Source organism: Leopardus geoffroyi, chromosome B2 (genome assembly GCF_018350155.1).
Source record: "Leopardus geoffroyi isolate Oge1 chromosome B2, O.geoffroyi_Oge1_pat1.0, whole genome shotgun sequence".
Classification (NCBI taxonomy): Eukaryota; Metazoa; Chordata; class Mammalia; order Carnivora; family Felidae; genus Leopardus; species Leopardus geoffroyi.
The window spans coordinates 84547628-84568297 of NC_059332.1; the positions used below are offsets into that span (position 1 = coordinate 84547628).

General features: G+C 36.4%; 1 pseudogene; it reads left to right on the forward strand.

The window, feature by feature from the left end:
- The first annotated feature begins 19944 nt into the window (after positions 1 to 19944).
- On the forward strand, positions 19945 to 20359 carry LOC123609772 (annotated as a pseudogene).
- Positions 20360 to 20670: the final 311 nt, after the last annotated feature.

Genomic DNA, 20670 nt, shown 5'->3' on the forward strand with positions numbered 1-20670 from the left:
ACCAGTTTGGTGACTGCTTCCTTTATAATTTTGAATCTTCATGACCCTGGTACTCAAACAAGATGATAATAAAATATCTCCATCTTCTTTGTAGTTTCAGTAGAAACACTTGTGTAGTTTCTATCAAACTTTCTTCTCTTAGTCTCTTTCTATGTGTATATGTAGGAATTGTATAACCCCTCTCTATATGCAAGGATAGAGTTTTATAACCTAAACCTAAAGTCATTGGGATGAGACCAAAATATTTCCTGTTTAAAGTCCCAACACATTTTTTTCCTCCAACAAAATCCTTTAATTACATGGCATTAGGTTCATGTTAAGGTCAAAAACGCTTCATCCTGACACTGTTATATTTGAGGACCAGCATAGCCCAGTGTGTGGCAATATTTAATACATAAATATTTATTGCATGAAAAAGCAAATACGCGAAAGAATAAACAACCCTACTGTTCCCGCCTTAATGCTGATCCTATTGTTCTCAAATGTCAATGTTCTGATTTTCCAGAGCCTGTCAGGAACAAGCCTATATTTGAAATAAACTTTTTCCAGTCACCTAGTCACTGCTGTCAAGTAGCATTCTGAACCTGGATTTATTCCTATTGAGGCTCAAATGTGGCTAGGGCAAAGACAGCTTTTCTGCTCCATGGGGGCAAATTCAGGAATCAGTCTTGGACTTTTGACAGATGTATGTGAAGGAGAAGCAAGTTCCATCAGTAGTCAGACAGCCAAATTGTCTTTTGGGCCAAAAAGAGTCCCTTCTTTGTCTGAAGCAGTGACCAAATCTGCAACCCTGAACCCCAAAGGTTACCCACAGCAATGAGACACTTTTTAGCTTTATCACAGTTACAGGGTTGAATTTAAAGTGACCGTATCATTTCCCATTCATACCAACATACTACCGAGAGTGGAGGTGATGGGCATGTTGCTGACACTGGAAAACAGGTGAAAACAAGGACTATGTATGCAAACAGGGATTTATAGTCATTCTCCATGAGAATACCTTTCTCCTCATTCAAGTTTCCCAGGGAAGGCTCCTCTGTGGAAGTAACGTGTCTTCACTCTTTTTGAGATCCTTTATTTCACATGAGAGGGGCCAGGAAGTCATTGACTTTTGATGACATGGTTCTGCTTCTGTTTCAAACAGATTTCACACAGCGATCAATAGATTGGGCCATTTCCCTTTGTTTTGTTCTGTTTGTATTGATAGATTTTTGTCTGTTTCATTCGCAAAATTATCCCAGAGCCTTAGAACTGTGTACTCTAAATAGCTGTTGTTGGATGAATATGGCATGTACACTATATATTTGTATCATCATAATATTTCCATAGCTAAGTGCTATTTTTTCCTATTCTTTAAAGTGTTATTTTCTCTAATTCACATGAGGAAGGGGAGTTTTCTTACACTGGTTTTTGCATTTTTCACTTGTAGGCCTCTCCTACAAACTGCGTATTCTTTTGCAACCACCATTAATCTCTATTCACATTTATGAAGGACTGAAGATTTCCAATGTCATCTTGGTGAGACTGTGCCATATTTTCAAGGATTCAGTGGAAAATGGCGGTGATATTGGAGCATGGCTCATTCCCTTTTTATGGCCCCATCCTTTGCTTTCCTTTCACAATACCACAACACAAAGTTGCTTGGTGTTATTAACATTACTGAAAATTTAGAGCAAACTAAAATTAATTATGGTGTATTTTTATGTCATATACCTCTCTTATTTGCTGCCCCTATCTACATAACTTCCTAGTGGAAAGAGTAAATAGCCACTTGTTAGGGCTCAGCTAAATTTTTAGATAAGATTCCTCATAGTCTTCATTTCTAGCGAGATATGTATATGCATTAGAGGGTGTGAGGTTAAGGGGGGAAGGGGATGGAAAGGTAGAAAGAGTATTTCCTTCAGTTAAGAGTTAATACATAAAGTACAGCGGTGCCTGGGTGGCTCAGTCTGTTAAATGTGTGACTTCGGCTCAGGTCATGATCTCACGGTTCTTGAGTTCAAGCCTCACATCGAACTCTCTATCATCCATGCAGAGCCTGCTATAGATCCTCTGTCTCCGTCTCTCTGCCCCTTCCCCGCTCTGCCCCTCCCACACTCACATGCTTGTACTCTCTCTCTTTCTTTCAAAAATAAATAAACATTTTTTTAAAAAAGAGTTAAAACATACAGTGTAAAATCATCTAATCTTATACACACACATACACGCACACATAAAACAAATTTTGCATGATTCTCTTTCTGGTTGGAAGGTATGTTAAATACCAACAAACTAAAATGATGAAGTAAACAGTTTTCTTATTGTTGCTAGACAAAATTTTTTTGGCATTACTATTGAGGTGCATAATAATTAGAACTCCAGCTAAATCACTATACTAATACTGAATCCCTGTTGCACATACGCACACATTAAACATTTACCACTGTAACTAATTTCATCTATCAACCAAGAAGTGGCTACTTTGAGACTAGAAAACACTTTTAGAAGATATAAAGCTTCTGGGTGACTACACTGTGAATGTTTTAAAAAATGAGAAATATAATTACTAATTCTGTCATTTGGGCTTAAATGTTTTTGTTATGATAATCATTCTGAAGAATATATTTGGAAGGTGACCCATGTGGCCATCAATGTCTAGCCAAGGGTTTTCTAAAATTTTGGTAAAATTTGTCATGTTATCTCAATTTTACTGATAGCAATATACCTGTCTCCTGTTCATAGATCCCAGAAAAGCCAACACTTGTAGCCAAAAGAATGTAGAGTCAGTGCTTAGCAGCAAATTTGGATGACCTTTTTTGTTTCATGAAAAATTTCCCAGGGTCTGGATAGACAGCTGGAGGCAACACTGGAGATCTCATTCCAATGGAAATAGTAGGATGGACACATATTGACGAACAAAGAATGGCATACTGAACAATAAGGAGCTTGTAATTCTTATCATTGTGTGAAACTTAACACCAACTCTTCAAGGTTTCCTAGCAGCTGAGTCATTTTTTTTTTTCAGGAGGACTCTAATTTGAATGAGGTCTCATTCAGAATATTCTTGATTTTAACTGAAGACAAATGCCTATTTACTAAGAGATACAGAAGTTTCTGACAATATGTTCTATAAATTTGTACCTGAACTCCTTGTGGTGGGGCATGTTTATTTGCTTTTCTACCTGTTTTCAGGTGGAGAGATCACCATCTGGATAATTCTACTGGTCCCCTTTGTTACCTCTGTCCTTCCCCTTCAGGAAATGAATGGACAGTTTGAAAGAAGGAATTAAGCTTGTTTAGTTTAAACACTTGCTGTGTTGTTTTTGTCTTTGGAATATGCCTGTGTGATGGAAACACAAATTCCCTACTGCTTAGTATAGTAAGTTTTATAAAAGTAGTGTTCTCAGGGAAGGCCAACAATTTTCTAGCTGTGTCACCTGGATAGGAGTGTTTTTTCAAGGCTACATTTTGGGCAAGCTCAACATTTTGCTTAACAGCCTTAATCATGCCATATGATCTAACTTTGATTTTTATAAAAGCAATGGACTGATCTCTTTGGCTGACTACTCTCAATCTTTCAAAGGTTTATTAAGAATGATAATGACACTCATATATATTTGATCCCATAAATAACTAGCACTCGGAAGTTTGTCCCTCTTCCAAAATCCTTAAAGCTTTTTCCAAAATTTAATATAATTTTTATTATCTTATGAGGAAATTTCACGTGAACTACTGCGATATTCTTTACCACAGAAGAGTACAATGAAGCCTAATGCATTGTTTTTCTTGCAATGCACATTAGTCACAGCAAACATACTATGTATATTTTGTGTGTGTATATAAACATAGGGTGCTAATAAGACTAGCCTGATCAGTCTCGTTATTGTATTTTTTATGCCTGAAATCATCAACTAAATATATTAACCAAAAAAATTTTGTGTGTGACAACTTTACTGAAAGATTCAGGATGACATTTTAAGTTCCTTCAGCTAGACTACTAAGATACATTAAGAGAAAAAAAAAATCAAAACCGGATAAAAGCTTATGAAAGACAGAGTAAATCCTTTAGGATGATTAGTTCAGTGAAATGTTAAAAGAATATTTTGTGTGCATGTCAGGTCTCCTGCTATTCTCAAACCAGTAATTTGGATTCACTTCATTATAGCCACTGAAGTACCTTAGCAGAGTCTGGGAAGAGGAGTGAAGAGCCAGAGAGAAAGAGCAATAACACTTAAAGGATGGAGTTGTTCTCATAATTCAGCTCTAGATAACTCAAACAAGCACCTTGCAAATGACAATGCAGGCTGAGCTCCACTCAGTGTGAATGAAAATGCATAAGGCACAGGAGCCCTCCAGGAGCTCCCTCAATGAACCTCAAAATGAATATTCCAAAGATGTAACTCATTTCTCTTTGTTTCAAGAGCTGATTCTTCCATTTTAACTCAAGGGTCCTTTTCAAACCAATGCTATCTGACACTACGTCTGACTTTTAAGTAATAAAAGTTGTCATATTTTGCTAAAAACACATGGATTTTTACATACTGGTGGCTTGGTTAATGGGAAAATCATACTTTCTTTTTAATGCTCTATCTATTTAGTACAATTGTGCAAGGGCAGTATCATAAAGTGTGGCATTTTCTGAATGACCTGATTATGTATTCATCTGGTTTTTTTCAAGGAAAATTTGATATTCAAAGAAATACTTTCAATGCTACAAAATAGATTTCAATCAGTTGTTACCAAAACAAGAAAAAGGAAGGGGCTTAGTGTACAGGAGGCTCTGGATTTAGACAGACATGGACATTAAGACTAAATTCTAGATCCGAATCTAATTGTGGGACTGTTGCAAATAAATTAACTTCTCTATGCTTCCATTTTCTGACCTTTAAAATGGGAATCATATGAGTAGTAACTTTGTAAGTTTGTGCGGATATAAATATAAATAACAACAACCCATTATTAAATGGTATTTAATTGCACACCAAACAATATTCCAATTGCATTTTGTGATTTCATTTAATCTTCACAGCAACTATTTGAGAATGTACTAACTTTTCTACCTAGATTACATTTTCATATGTGGTAGGTGTCTCTCCCATGGCCAAATACTCCCAAAGTCTGACCTCTAGTTCAAAACACTCTTCTTGGCTACAGACCTACATATTTCTGCATTGTTCCCTCTGGCCATCTGCCAAGCACCTTTATAACTATATAAGTCCAACTCTACTCATCATCTTTAATTCCATTCCATTCTTTTGTTATGCTGTTTTCCCTGGTAAATGGCAACATCATCCACACAGTGCTCAAGTCCCGAAGTTATTCAATAACCGTACATGTTGATTTATCTCAAACCCACCCATTCACCCCTTGCAACTGTCCTAATCATCTGACACCTCAACTGTTCTTACAGTCTCATAACTGGCCTTCCTGGTAACAGAGTTGCCTCCCTCCCAGCCATCCTGCAACCCATTACTTATATTGTAGCCAAAGTAATATTTTGAAAATTCACATGTGATTGTGTTGCTCTATTGCACAACCTTTAGATAAAGATGAAAATATTTAACATGATCTATAGGGTCTTGATGCATCAGGGCTTTGCTGACTTCTACACGTTTGACTGTACTTTATTTGGCACTCACTTGTCTATGCTTCAGTCACACTAGTCATGTTTCATTTCCTCAACTGTATCTTTCCCTCTATTGTTCCAGGATCTCATACTTTGCCACTGCCTGCCATACTCTCCCTTCCTGTCAGGACTGAGCTAATTGATAACTTTTGGGTTAGGAAGTAGGTTATTCTTCACCCTATCCATCCATAGAACTTTGTATTTCTTTGAGCTCTCATCACATTTGAAAATACTGTAATTGTCCATATCATCTGCTAAATTGCAAGCCCCATGATGATAGGAAACATGTCTGCCTCCTCACTGGAAATCCAGCGTGGTGCATTGCCCATTGCTCACTGTGGGTACTCAGTTACTGCCTGTAGAATCAACTGAATACCTAAGCAGATATTTGTAGTGTGTTTCCTTTACCTTTTAGGTTCTAGGAATTGGTTTTGAGCTAGAGAGAAAGAGAGAGAGAGAGAGAGAGAGAGAGAGAGAGAGAAAAGGGGTGGGGGAGACAGAGAGAGATAGGTGTATGGAAGAAAATAATGAAAGACAAAATCATAAACATTCAGGGCATGGGCACTGCTGCCTTGAGATCAATGTACAGAAGGGACAGAGAGGTTATTGCCTCACTTGAACCTGCCCCCTTCACTCTACAGTGCAGATCAACTTCAACCCTTCAAGGACATTGCTACTATTATTTCTGGCTTCCATTTACTAAACATTTCCTATGTGTTAACACATATAACCTCATTTAATCCAAACAGACCATGAGGTAGCCTCATTTGTTTTCCTCATTTTATACATGCTATGGTGGAGGCAAAAAGGTCTTAAGAAACCCACCCCAAATAATAGAAGAACAGAGATCCAAGCCCAGGAAATTTGACTCCAGAGCTTGTGCACTTAAAAACTATGTCCTCTGCCATAGGGATGCCTGTTGCCAGTGCAGCAGTCAGTGAACACTGGTTAGTAGTATATTCATGAGTAAAAAAGTGGCTGAGGTAATCCTGACAATGTGGAACTGAGAGGGAATTCATAGTAGGACGGCCAGCAGGTGAGTGATATATGACAGATAGTTTGATCTTATTCTGAACAAGCCTTTCTGGGGCCAGGGCTCATTTTTGAAAGAATGGTGTTTCTGTGTGTGTGTGTGTGTGTGTGTGTGTGTGTGTTAAAAGATAAAATTCACCAAAAATCTGCAAACTATAGAATTTAGGTGACTTTCTTATGAGTTGTCACTTAATTGCACATGGAAGGCATGCATCATCAGCCACTCAGCCCCTGAAATTAGATATCTATATTAGTCTTCTAGGGCTGCCATAACTAAATACCACAGCCTGGATGATTTAAACAGCAAAAATTAATCTTCTTACAGTTCCACTGTCCAGAAATCCAAGCTCAAGGTGTCAACATGTATGGTTTCTACTGAGGCTTTTCCCCATGGCTTGCAGATGGCCGCCTTCTCACTGTGTCTTCACGTGTTCTTTCCTCTGTGCATGCACATTTCCTGTCACAATCTCTTCTTATAAGGAAACCAGTCATATTAGATTAGAACTCAACCATATGACTTCATATTACCTCGTTAAAGGCTCTGTCTTAAAATCCAGTCTCATTCTTAGGTAGTGGGGATTAGGATTTCAACATGTGAATCTGGAGCAGGGGTGCCCAAAACTTAGCGCATAATACCATCCTTTCCATGAATGTATAAAACTATACTAGGATCTATGGAAATGTTTAACTGTAACTTGTCAGTCTCAACCTATGAAATCTTTATATAATAAAGGCAGAAAGCAGTAGTAATTGGTTTCTTTGTTTTTCATCAGTGGCAAAAGTGGAGGCAGGAGCATCCATAGTGGCTGTTTTCTGGACTACCTCTGGTGACCACACTGCTTGAAGCAACTCAGGTAGCCAACATAAGAATTCTAGATGATGTGAAAATTTCTTGGGACTAATAAAGAATTGGCATTTTAGTATCTAAATTTGAAATATGCAGCTGATTTTCTGCTCTTTATGACAAGTATCAACAGGCTTGAGTCTTTCACGTGTGTAAAGAAGTCACTTTCCAACTCTTCCTTTGTTACAAATGTTCTTTTTTTGGGTGGAAAGAACCCTAATTCTGTTCAGAAATGGGTAGTCATGTGCTTTAGTGAAGACTAAATCCTTCATAATCCAGGTATGGAAATCTGCTTGTATATACCAACCGTGGAAATTGTTCTTCCTTCTGGTTGATTAATGGTTTAGAAAGGGTAACCATTTCTTATGAATGAGATATGAAGGAATCTATGCTGGGTGGAACCACTAGAAACAGGCTCCTTATTCTGATAATGAGACAAGAAATAGAGGTAGTCTTTCTTTTATTTCTCTGTATCTAGTTATGCTGAGAAGGTGACATCTGCAAAAGCAGCCATTCTGCAAATATGAGGGAACTGATGGAACACCAAGTATACTGGGCTGAACAATGTCCCCTCAAAATTCACATCCATCCAGCCTGTGAATGTGAACTTACTTGAACACAACGTTTTCGCAGATGTAAAGCATTAAGATGAGGTCACATTTGAAGAAAACAGGATCTAATCCAATGACTGGTGTCATTATAAGAAGAGGGAAACGCAGACGTACAGAGACACACAGGGACAATACCATGGAGTGGATGTAGCAGAAATAGGGAGTTGCAAGCCAAGGAACATCAAGGACTTCTGGCTACAAGGTTAGGAGAGGCAGGGAAAGTTTCTTCCCTAGAGGGTGCATGTCCCTGTTGTCACCTTGATTTCAGACTTTTAGCCTCCAAAACAGTGAGAAGATAAATTCCCATATTTTTAAGCCACCTAGTTTGTGGTGCATTGTTACAATAGCCCCTGGAAACTAGGACACTAGGGAAGCCCTCATAATGTTAGGGTGAGCAATAAAAGGAAAATGGGTCCTTGATGATGCTAATGAGCCCAAGATGAAATGGCACTACCTCTAGTCTTCTTGTTATTATGATATTTTTTCTTCCTGTTTTAGCCAATTCTGGTTGTTTGTTGTTGTTATTTGTTGTTGAGACATCTCAAAGTGATATGCAATATTTGGGGGCTTGCAAATACTTGGGGAAGAAGAACACTTGGAATAGCCTGGAATTCCCTATGCTAGCCAAACAGGTGGAGGCTCCAAGTGTGGAGATTTGGAGGATTAATGTAAATGTGACCTCATGTGTTCCCACAGTCTGGTGAAGCTTTGCACTTATCATTTACATTCTGTTACTTATTGTCACTCCACTGCTATCCCAGACTGGTATGGCCTGGGGAAATGCTAGCGACATTTGCTTGGTGGCCAAGCAACATACAAGTAAATTCCACTTGCCTCATATCAAGATCCTAGTCCTAGTTTTGATTAAAGATAAAGAGATGCAAAAATACCCAAATCACATGCATGAAAACAAAATGTCTGCTTCTTCAGATAGTTCTATTTTTGTGTCTATAATTCTGTTCACCAACTGCATGTGTAACCTTTCTTTAAATTTGCAAAATAATTCAGAAGTTTTCATGCTGCCAATTGCTAATCAAACCTTCTTCATCAACATCCACGCCCTCTTTCCATTTGTCATCTTACTCATACATCCCAAACAGTGGCTCATGCAGCTCCCTCTTCTCTTTGCCTCAGGAAAACAGGCTGTGTATCCAAGAGGAAGCTTATTAGCAGCTAAAAGCTAGTTTTTAATGCTACCTAATCGGGTTGCTGACTCATTTAAATTATGAACTTTAGGGGGAAAAGCCTTATTTAATGATTCAAATATTAGAGTACTTGTCATACAATGCCTGTAATATTGCTTGCTTCCTCTGGACGAGTTCAAGTCTTAATCCTTTGTGAGAATAAATTGGTAAACCTGTTTCTTCCTTAGTGCATATGGTGAAAGCCTGGGATATCTGTTTGATTTATATAAGTGTATTTGGCTGCTATTTTATATTTCTCCAAACTATGTTATAAAGTACAAGTAAGGCTCAGCTCCAAGAATAAGATTTTTTTTAATATAAAAACTGGACATGTTAGTGAATATGGCACAGGCAGACTTCTCAGTTATGACTGGCTTACTAAATTGAGTTCATTCATTCAACATCATGTCATTTGCTTTCATTATTGATTTATCCTGCAAGTTAATGAATGAAAATGCAGGTGCTTGAAATTTTCATATATTTTAAATATGTTTTTAAAGCTGCAGCATTGTAAAGGTATTTTTATAGTGTTTGGAATTTTTCTAACTCGGCATGTTTTCATTTGTTAAGAAGAGGAAAAACCTGTGGCAACAGTTTGACATTTCTCTGTTTCCCACTGCCACTATGAAGGAACTTATTTGAAACTGAATCACCAACTAAAGGACACTATCCATTCCAACGTGAATTGGACATGCACGTAGGTCATGTAAATTTACATATAGTAATGTCATGTGGCATGAAGTCCATGACTTTTCTGACTTAGAAGAAATTATTTCAGGAACTATTTCATGGATATCAGTGAGGCATCCAAAAATATTTGTAGAACCAGCATCTGACATCTATGAAGGCGGTCTTGCTCCCTCTAGAAGCTTCACATATTCCAAGTTTACAATGGTTCAATTGATATATTCTTAAACATAAGAGCTATATAATTAATATTAGAGGAGACTTACAACAACCTGCTACCTGAAAACAAAGGATATTTGCACAACATGGAAGATGATTATCTGGCTTCTGACTGAGGACTATAGAAACAAAAATCTTAGTGATCACAATGTACACTTTTAAGGCCCTTCCGCTGAGATTAATTTCTTTTCTGCAACATTAAAAGAAAAACCAAGTCCCCCAAATCTTCTACCATCTTCCTTTCTATATGATATTCTTTCAAATATTTGAAAAATGTTATGTCTTCATACACACATTTCCAGGGAAAATAATTTCAGTATCTTCATCCACCTTTGTCCTCTTCTTGACGTTCTTTAATGGTGGTGCTTGGTATTAAATGCAACATTCTAGCTTGATGTGACACATATGGGAAACAGGATTATTATACCTGGTGGCCTGTAGACTGTATATGGAGACATAGAAAGCTGATTTTGAAGGGGAAAATAATCTAATTTGAAAAGAGATTAATCCCTCCTTCCTTTTATTCTCTCCCTTTATTTCTTCTTACTTACTTTTCTCTCTTCTTTCCTGAATGATTTAGTCTCCAATCATTTATGTGATGCTTACCAAAATAGGTTTGTGTCACCCAAAAAAGAAGTGCAGATCAGTGTGGGTTGTTGGATCCAAGCAAGGGAAGGAGAGAATCTCTGTGTGCACATGAGAGGGGGTAGAGGACACCCACATTGAGGTGGGTGTTTCTGTGTGGCAAACAGAAGATGGCATTATAAATTTATCTCCATTTATTTAAATCTCCTTTTATTTCTTTCAGCAATGTTTTATGCTTTTCTTTGTGTAACCTTGATATATTTTTTGTTAAATTTCCCCCTAAGTTTCATTTCTTATGCTATTTTGAATAGAACCATTTTTATAACTTCATTTTGGGGTTGTTCATTTTCAGTATTTTGAAATACAATATAGTTTGTATTTTGATCTTGTATTCTACAACCTTACTAAACTAATTTTTTAGTTCTAAAAAGTGTGTGTGCACAGGTGAGTGTGTATACCTTAAGTTTTTATGTATATAGAATTATGTCATCTGTTATTACACAGTTTTACTTCTTCCTTTTTAATCTCTATATGGTGTTAAGTCAGAAAAAAAATTTTTTTTTTGCTTTATTGCACCAGCTAGAACCTCCAGAACACTGTTGAACAGAAGTGGTAAGAATAGACATTCTTGACCTATTTTTAATCATAAAGAGTAAGCATTCAAGCTTTCAGCACTAAGGATGATGTTAGCTGTGAATTTTTCACAGATTTATCTAGTTGTTTTAGGGTTTTTATTATAAATGAATGTTGAATTCTGTGAAGTTTTTAATTATTTGTTGAGATGAACATGTGATTTTTTGGTCTTTATTTTATTAATGTGATGCGATTAATTAAACAATGGTCCCAAAATATGTCCAGACGCCCACAACTTATCCCTAGAAGCTATGAATATCTTAAGTAGCAATAGGAAACTAATACAGATATTGGTACTAGAAATGGGATACTGCTCTAACAAATACCTAAAAATGTGGAAGTGGCTTTGGAATTGGGCAGAAGGCTGAGCCTGAAAGAATTATGATGAATGTTAGAAAAATTCTAGATTGCCTTGAATAATCTGGGTGTTAAAGGCACCGTTAGTGAGAACTGAAAAGGAAGTGAGGAACATGGTAGGAAAAAAATCTGTTTTCTTAGACAGCACTTAAATAGTCATAAACAGACTGTTGGCAGAAACAGAAGTATTAAGTATTTTGAATGAGGGCTCAAAAGGAAATGAAGAACATGTTTTTGGAAACTGGAAGACAGGGAATCCTTGTTACATAGTGGCAAGAAGCTTAGCTGAATTGTGTCTTATAAGCTATGTAAAAAGTAGAACTCCTAAGCAATGAATTTGAATATTTAGCTGAGATTTCCAAGCAGAGTGTTGAAGGTGTGGCCTGTTTTTTTCTTGCTGTTTATAGTAAGCCACAGATGATTGTTCCCAGCCCTTGAAACCATAGAGTTTGCCTTGCTTGAATGTAATTTTATTGGGCAAGTGATTCCTTTTGTCCTTTCATTTTCTCCCTTTATGAATGCGGCTATTTATAACTGTTTCCTACACCTGTCCCAGTACTGTACTTTGGGAGTGGTTAACTTATCTTCTAATTTTACAGGTGCACAGATGGAAAGAACTTTTGCCCCAGAATGGGTTATGCCCAGAACTTCAACGATAGCTAATTTCAATAACTTCAATGATGAAATCTGGGACTTGTGAAATTTGAGACTTGAATTCATGTTAATATATTAATATTAGCCCTCAAAGTTATAATCCCCAGGCCCTGTGAAAATATTATCTTACATAGCAACAGAAAACTAAGACATGATATATTATGTTGACTTGTGTTTGGATGTGAAATTAACTTTGCACTCTTTAATTGGATAACTCCTACTTGGTCATGATGTTGAATGCCTATCTGATCTGGTTTACTAATATTTTGATAAGGATTTGTAATTAACTTTTAAACACTCACAGTGGTACTTTATTTTTCTATCTGTTAAAATTTACCTTATGTATGCCGTTTCTACACAACTGAAACTGCCACACTCCAGCCTATCTCAGGCTAGGTTATTAAATATAATCTTGGTACATCAGTATTAACCTTCATTGGATGAACAATAGGTAATACATTTCTATAATTAATTTATTTCTCTTTGGCTTTACTTTAATCTTAAATACTTGCATATTTCTATGTAAGTCTGGGACTTTTAAAAAATTTTACTTCCTTACTTAACCATCTATGTTATTCATTTGGAACCGAGTATATCCTTGAAATACCATAACGTATAATATGAAGTATACTCATTCAATTGTGTTAAAAATCAACTGTCTTTACATACTCATTATTTTATCATTAATTTACAGAAATCTGATATTATACATTCCTCTTAGCCCCATTAGGAAAAACTCTTTGAAAAATAGGAAGGGATATCACTGGTTAGGCCGGGTTACTTCTTCAAATTAGCCTGAGTCTCCAGTAAAATGAAGATAACTCAACCTCTGTCTCTTTTGCCAAATTGCTCTAAGACAACTTTATTCAGATTTTGACTTGGCTTAATTTTGTTCTTCTTCCTATGTGCTTGGATTTTTCATAATGTGGCTATCTTCTCAGGTTCAATAATCCCAACAAACTTTGTCTTTGTTGCTATTAGTGTATAATTGATTCTGTGTTTTGCCTATGGTTTATTCCTCTTATGTTTATAGTTTCTCATTTCACGTGTGAATACTCACAGAAAACTCTGAACTCATGGCTTCTGGACATGCTTTCCAGTTCTACTCTAAGAGCCACTAGGTCCACCTGGATCTTTAGCCTCTAGGACCTTCAATTTGTCCACTCTCTTCTGCCCCTATAGTTACAGTTGGCATTATCTCCACTAACCTCTGGGTTTTTGGGATCTTTATATAATAATTGCTCTTTTTATATCACAGATATTAGCCCAGAAAGATTTAAAAATCATTTTAGCTGTGTTTTATTATTATTGTTTCTTAAAATTCAATTTAAAGAGTTCTTGATCACATCACTGAAATAGATCAGAAAAATGTCTCATCTCCTTCAAATCAAATGTCATCAGTATTAAAATACAAATATCAAGTGTCATCATTATTAAAACACAGATGTCATTTGTTCAACAGAAACAATTCAGTATCACTATTACTAAGTCACTATTCTAGGCACTGGAATACATAGGGAACTAAGCTTGTTCTGAACTTTCAAGCTGCTCATGGTCTATTATAGGAAAGATGATGATAAACTAATAGTTCTTAGTTATGACAAGAAAAAAAGTTATGCTTTTTAAAAAAAAGTTTGATAACACTTGTCAAATAAACGCTCACAAACAATAATGTAAGAGGATATGGGACTTTTCATGTGAATCATGTGTAGATGGGGGAATTTAGAAAAGTGTAATGACATATCCAAAGGCTGATGTGAATGGCAGAGGCTTAGTTTGGGTTCCTCAGAAGTAAAACCTTAGATAATGTCTTGAATACATGCAGTTTACTTGGGAGGCCAACCTAGTAAACAAGGTTGAGGGAAAGAACACAGTGAGAAGGGAAAAGAAGTAAAAACAATACAAGGTTTCATTTTGAATTTTTGTATAGGCAACAAAGGCTCAGTTCTCTCAGTGCCTCTGAAAATAAAGGGAGAGCCTCCAAATTGTTCTCCCAAAAGTCAGAATAATAGAATATTTATCTATCACTTCTGGACATTATTGGTTGAGATTCCCACACGGACAGTGCACTGAGATAGAACTTGTGTAGAACTGTCCACCATAGTAGACTGGAATCAGTGGTAGACAGAAATGTGACACAGGAGCCAAAGGCATTTTCTAACAGGGGACGTTAAAGTTACTTGATACGAATAAGGCATAGGATGTGCGCAGTGTTGCTGGGTATAGCAGACTGTGGGCTGTGAGTGGCAGGCAATAGCACTGAAAAATCAGGTGGGAATAAGATTATTAATGGTTGAAGGTGCCAAAGTATGAAATTTGAACTCTCCCTGGGCTAAACATTGGAGAACAGTTGAAAATTCATAAGTAGAAGTAACATGGTAGTATATGTGTTTGAGAAGCATTACACTGAAACAGTTTTGGTAATGACTTGAAAGTCGTCTTCTTTGAGAGTAACAAGACTAAGGAAGATGAAACTAGAGATGAAACTGGAGATGGAAGCAGTGGTTCTTTGGGGGGATGAAGTAGTGATACTGAAATTGAAGATTAAGGACTATATAATGGAGATAATGAATAAGTCATGGAGCAGAAACTAGCATCTAACTAGATATGCAAAGTAAAAGGAAAGAGAGTAAAGAATGGTGACTCACACCTTTGCAGGTCAATAAGGGAGATGGCGGTCCTAGCAATTAGAACTAGGGATGAAGTCCACATATTCAGCCAGTTAAAGGTACCAGGAGGCATTTGGAGCTTGAGCAATAGAAAAGGGTTTGGGTTGGGATATGGATTTGGACTTTTCTATAACTAAGTAGCAGGGCAATCTTCTATTGTGCAAGTGACTGGCCAAAAAGAACATACGCAAAGAGAAGAGATAAGAGCTGAGGACTCTGAGTAATGCCAATATCTAAGAAGCGAGTGGAAAAAAGAGAAACCACAAATGATAGTATAAGGAGCGAGTAATAAAAGTTAAACCAGGAGAGACTGTAGCCATTAAATCTAAGAGAGCCTAAAATTTAAAGGAGAATATATTAAATTGCTTTAAATTACAACCATTTTATTAGTGCTAGCAGTGGTCAATGGTGTTAAATATACTGTACATTCAAGTAATGTGAGAATAATAAGTGGAAATTGGATTTTGCCGTTAGGCTGTCAGTGATCTTTGTAAGGGTAATTTCTGTGTAGTGGTGAGAAAAAATTGTCAGCTCACAAGGAGTTAAGGAGAGAATGGAAGAAAATGCAAAATAACCTGGCTAGGATGGAAGAAAGAGAAATTAGCAGAGGGGATGATGTAAGAATAAATTAGGGCTTTTTTTAATATTAGAGAAGCATGAGCACCTTTACATGCTTAGGAGAAAGGACCAGCTGATACCGGAGAAAGAGAAAAAAATAATGGCACAAGATGGAAGGCGAGAGTAGTGCTTAGAGCATGATGGGTTAGTGTTGCATATAAAAAGGGATGCATCTTTCTTTTAAGCAAAAAAAGAAAAAGAAACAGGAAACATAGTTGAACTTAGGTGCTTAATTAAACATGCTGGACAGCATGTTAAACTAGTCCAGATATTTACAACTGCAATGGCAATAAAATTAAACAAAACAGATTTTGGCTCCAGGATGACACTGGTTATTAAGGAGAACTTTCCCTTAATAGAATTTGTTAATGAATGTGTAGCACTTCCACTCTAGGAGATCTTTAAGGACAGCAGAGATAGCCATCAATCAGGAGTGATTTAGGTGAAGCCTAGTGATGAGGCCCCTGTTGGTATCTCCCAGCACTATTCATTCTGCCAGTAGACTATATCAGATAACGTTCATTTTGGAAGTGGCAGTTCTTAGCTCAGTTGTAGGTAAATGGTACACAGTAAGTACTTAATAAATAGCTATTAACTTAATGACATTACAGCCTCTACATTTTAAAAAGAAAGATATATCAATAATTTAATTAATTATTATCCTTGGACCAGAAACTACTAGCACCACTGGGGTTCTAATTAGGAAAATTATTAATAGAAAGACATTTTGTTTGCAAGATTGGCTTAATTTGTATTTCTGATATAAATTTTACACATTTCTGTAGTGATGTGCTTTTGTGATTTTAGTTCCTGTCTTTGAACACAGAAAGTCCTTGTTTTTTAAACCATCGAAGAAAAGGCACTGCATCTCAAGACCTGTTTTTAGAAGTGCAATATCTAGGGCATCCTTGGGTCAGTTTCTGATATTACTTGAAGCCTCAGTGGAGTTGATCCAAAGAGGGCTATATCATTTGTTCACAATAGGGCTCACACTGTCTCTTAGGTGGGGTCCCCTAAGAGGTAGGAAACTTGAAGAATAATTGCCCAGTCTACAGTCAATAGGCAATTGTTTTCTCATCTGAGAATTATTTACTTGCTTTGACCCAACTTAGGGGTTTTCTCATCACTCTGCAGCTCTAAATGCAACAGAAAACTGCTGTAGGATAATGGCTGTCTGCCTGTTTTCTCCTGAAATTAGGTGATTCTTTTCCTGTCAGGAGCACAAATCTGCAGAGTCTGAGAATCAGATCCACAGCCAGTGTGTCTAACCTTCAATATGGAAAACATAACGTGTAGTTTTTATTTCTATAATATTTGGCACTTCTCTAATATTCTGACTGACATATTCTCTTCAGGCCCTTCGCATTTTATTTCAAACTGGTTATTTGGAAGATGTTCTCCCTTTAAATAAGGCAACTATTTTAAACTATTTTAAACTTTTAATTTATATAGATGGCATACAATATAAAACTATGCTTTGTACAGGAGCTATGATATAATGGCTTCTTTTCTTTGTTTTTTTTTTTAATATAAAGGGATAGATCCCTTTAAGTGTATATTGTGGAGCATAAATACATCCTTATGAAGGGAAACAAATAACCTTCCTTCTTGCAAGTTTCAGAAAGAACAAGAATATGCATGAGTCAAGTGTAGTTCACCTAGACAGACCCAATTCTTGGCTAAGATGTCATTGTCCATTGAGTGCTATTTATCTGGTATAATTACACATTTCAGCTGGATATTCTGAGTCCACAGGTTCTTTAACTTTTGAATCACGGAAGGCACACCAAAGGCATCTGGAAAATATTGTGCCAACACTAGAGTGAAAATTATTTACAGTTTTCAAAGAAGACTACCCATATGTAATTATCTATACCACAAATTATCCATTTTCTAAAAGTGAGTTTCAAAGCCATACCGTCCCGGCTTTTCTTTGATAATTTCAGATAATATTTTCAGTCACTTGTTCGTGTGGTGAAATACCAGGCAACTATTTCTTTAGGAAAATTCTAATCATGTCCAGATACATCTGAAATCCCTTGTTCAAAAGAGGTAGGATATCCTTTCACAAATTCGGTACAAAAAAACCCAATCGCACTTGTTCTTACTTCTAAATCACTAAATTGAAAAGGTGAGTAAGTAGCATAGAATAATAGCACTCTAGGTGCTCATCAGAGAGTATCATTTCAGATGAGTAATTATTTTTCCAGAATTTAGAAAAATCTTATTTTCCTGTAGATAACAGAAGTATTTACTTTGGCTCCTGGGTCACAAATTGGTGTCCCATAGCCCAAACGGGCTTATGTATGTGTTTTATTCAGCTCATAGTGTCCAAAACATATCTTTAAATTAGATAACAATATTTCAAAATCAAGAGATTTCACGTAAAATTAGAATATTTGACTTTTCATGGGAAACTGGTAACCTGTGTTGTTACAAGTTTATAATTTACACAGGCTTAAGGAATCCTCATTATACTTCTTTACCCACTTATTACCTCTGCAGTCATTTGAGTTAGCTACCCCTGACTACAAATATCTGGTTCAAATTCTAGATCCACTTATTAATTGTGCCAGCTTGAAAAAAAGTTATATAACTTAACTAGACCTCAGTTCTCTCATGTATCAAATGGAAATCACAATACCTGTTTTACTGAGTAAGTCTTATTAAACTAAGTTCTAGATATCTCAGAGTACAGACAACCCCTACCATTAATGTAATCCTGGGGAAAATGTAGCGAGCTCATTTTCACTTCAAATTCCTTAGGTCATGAATTTATGAAGTGATCCAGAATCTGTCCTATTTCTTTCAGGCTTCAAAACCTGATTGGTCAGTCTCTGGTACCAGTTCATATTAATCAAGCCTATAATTCTGATGCTAAGCATTCAAATGTATGCTATTTGGTGGCATAAATAATTGTTGAGGTATTAGACATTTGAGTCCTATGGCCAACACATTTTCCCTTCAGATAATTTACATGAATTGTCAAATTCCAACCCAGAGGACATTCAGTTACAATTAGAAATATGAGTAGTATATACCCTAGTTAAGTCCTTGGACTAGGTATTCTGTTCTTCAGATACTTGAATGGGAAAATGCAGCTCAGTCAGGAGGTTGCTTGGTGAATATGAAATCACAAAACAACCAGAATTAGCTATAAGATTTGAATAATAGCTGATGGAATTAGATGAAGCTCTAATGTTACAACTAGGCATGAAAAGCCTTTAGCTTATATCCCCCACTTGCTTGGGGTGTCCTTGGATGGATAGTGATTATATTTGACACTGAATTCTACTTATTTTATTTTCATGCTTAACCTACGTTCCTTCTGATTGATATTGATATTTTGTTGGACATGTGAATTCATGCAATCAGGATTCATTCAAGGCTTACTCTTCTGAGAGAATTTTTGTCTTTCTATGATAGGTTGTCTATCCCTGTCCAGATTGATTATGTCTTGATCTTCCTGTTTAACGCTCAAAAGATAATCTTATTTGCAATTTCTTTGTACCTTTTTAGTTACAATTCGGATTGGCTCTTCTCCTTTTAGCTCCTTGTAAGAATTTGCTCCCCAAATTCCACTAATTATCTTTTTAACATTTGTCTCTGTGTATTGTTTGTATGCCTGTATTGTGTGTGTGTGTCCACATGCTTTAGGAAGCATATTTAATGGAACCTGCCATACACGTCTCTTGAGTTGTAAAGAAAATAATTTATCCTCTCTAGTTCTGTTTTTAAAATCTGCCATATGTGGTGATTAGAATATTTACCTGATATCTGACTGTTACCAGAGGGGAGGTGGGTGGGGGGATAAGTGAAATAAGGGATGGGGATTAAAGAGTACACTTATCATGATGAAAAAAATAAAATAATTTAGAAAAGAATATTTATCTGAGAACTTTTCCATTTTTAGTTCCTCTGATCTCATGATTATCTTGATATTAAAGAAGTCATGATATTGAATCATAAACAGCAGTTCATAGCATTTTTTACCTAAAAGTCTCAAATAACTGTGGCAAAAAAAAATCATATACATTTGCTGTAAGTTATAAAATAACTTGAATTTCTCAAGATTTTACTGGCAGATCTAAAAAGACAAAAATATTTACCACAAAACATGTGGTCCTCAACTTTACCTCAATGACTAATACACTTACTTAAGAAAAAAAAAAAGCTACAGCTACAGCGTATTTTTGTTTTGTTTTGTTTTGTTTTGTTTTGTTCCTGTCCCTTTCCTGATTTCAAGATGTCTAAACAAGGCCGTGGGAGGTCCTCCAGTGTGAAATTCTGGATTTCCCTATCTTCCCATAGGAGCCATGACCAACTGTACTGACAACACAAGAGTCAAAAATCTGTATATCATCTCTGTGACAGGGATTGAGGACAACTGAACAGACTTCCTGTTGCTGGTATGACTGACAGGGTGATGGCCATAGTGAAGAAAGGCAAACCAGAGCTCAGAAAGAAGGTATATCCAGCAGCGGTAATTCAACAAAAAAGTCATACCAGAGAAAAGATGGCCTGTTTCTCTATTTTGAAGAAAGCGAGTGATAGTAAGCATTAAAGAAGAAATGAAAAGTTCTGCTATCATGGGATGAGTTGCAAAGGAGTGTGTAGACTTTTGGCCCAAGCTTTCATCCAATGCTGGCTGCATTGCATGATTCTTTGATATATTTGTTAAAAGAAAAAAAAAAATTGGGGGCGCCTGGGTGGCTCAGTCGGTTGAGTGTCTGACTTAGTCTCAGGTCATGATCTCACCGTTTGCAGGTTCAAGTCCCACCTCTGGGATAGCTCAGAGCCTGAAGCCTGCTTCAGATTCTCTGTATCCCTCCCTGTCTGCCCCTCCCTTGCTTGCGCGCTCTCTTGCTCTCTCTCTCTCTCTCTCAAAAAGAAACAGATACACTTAAAAAAAAATTAAAAATTATTTCCCTCCACCCCCAAAATAGAAATTAAAAAAATTTTAAAGGTACAA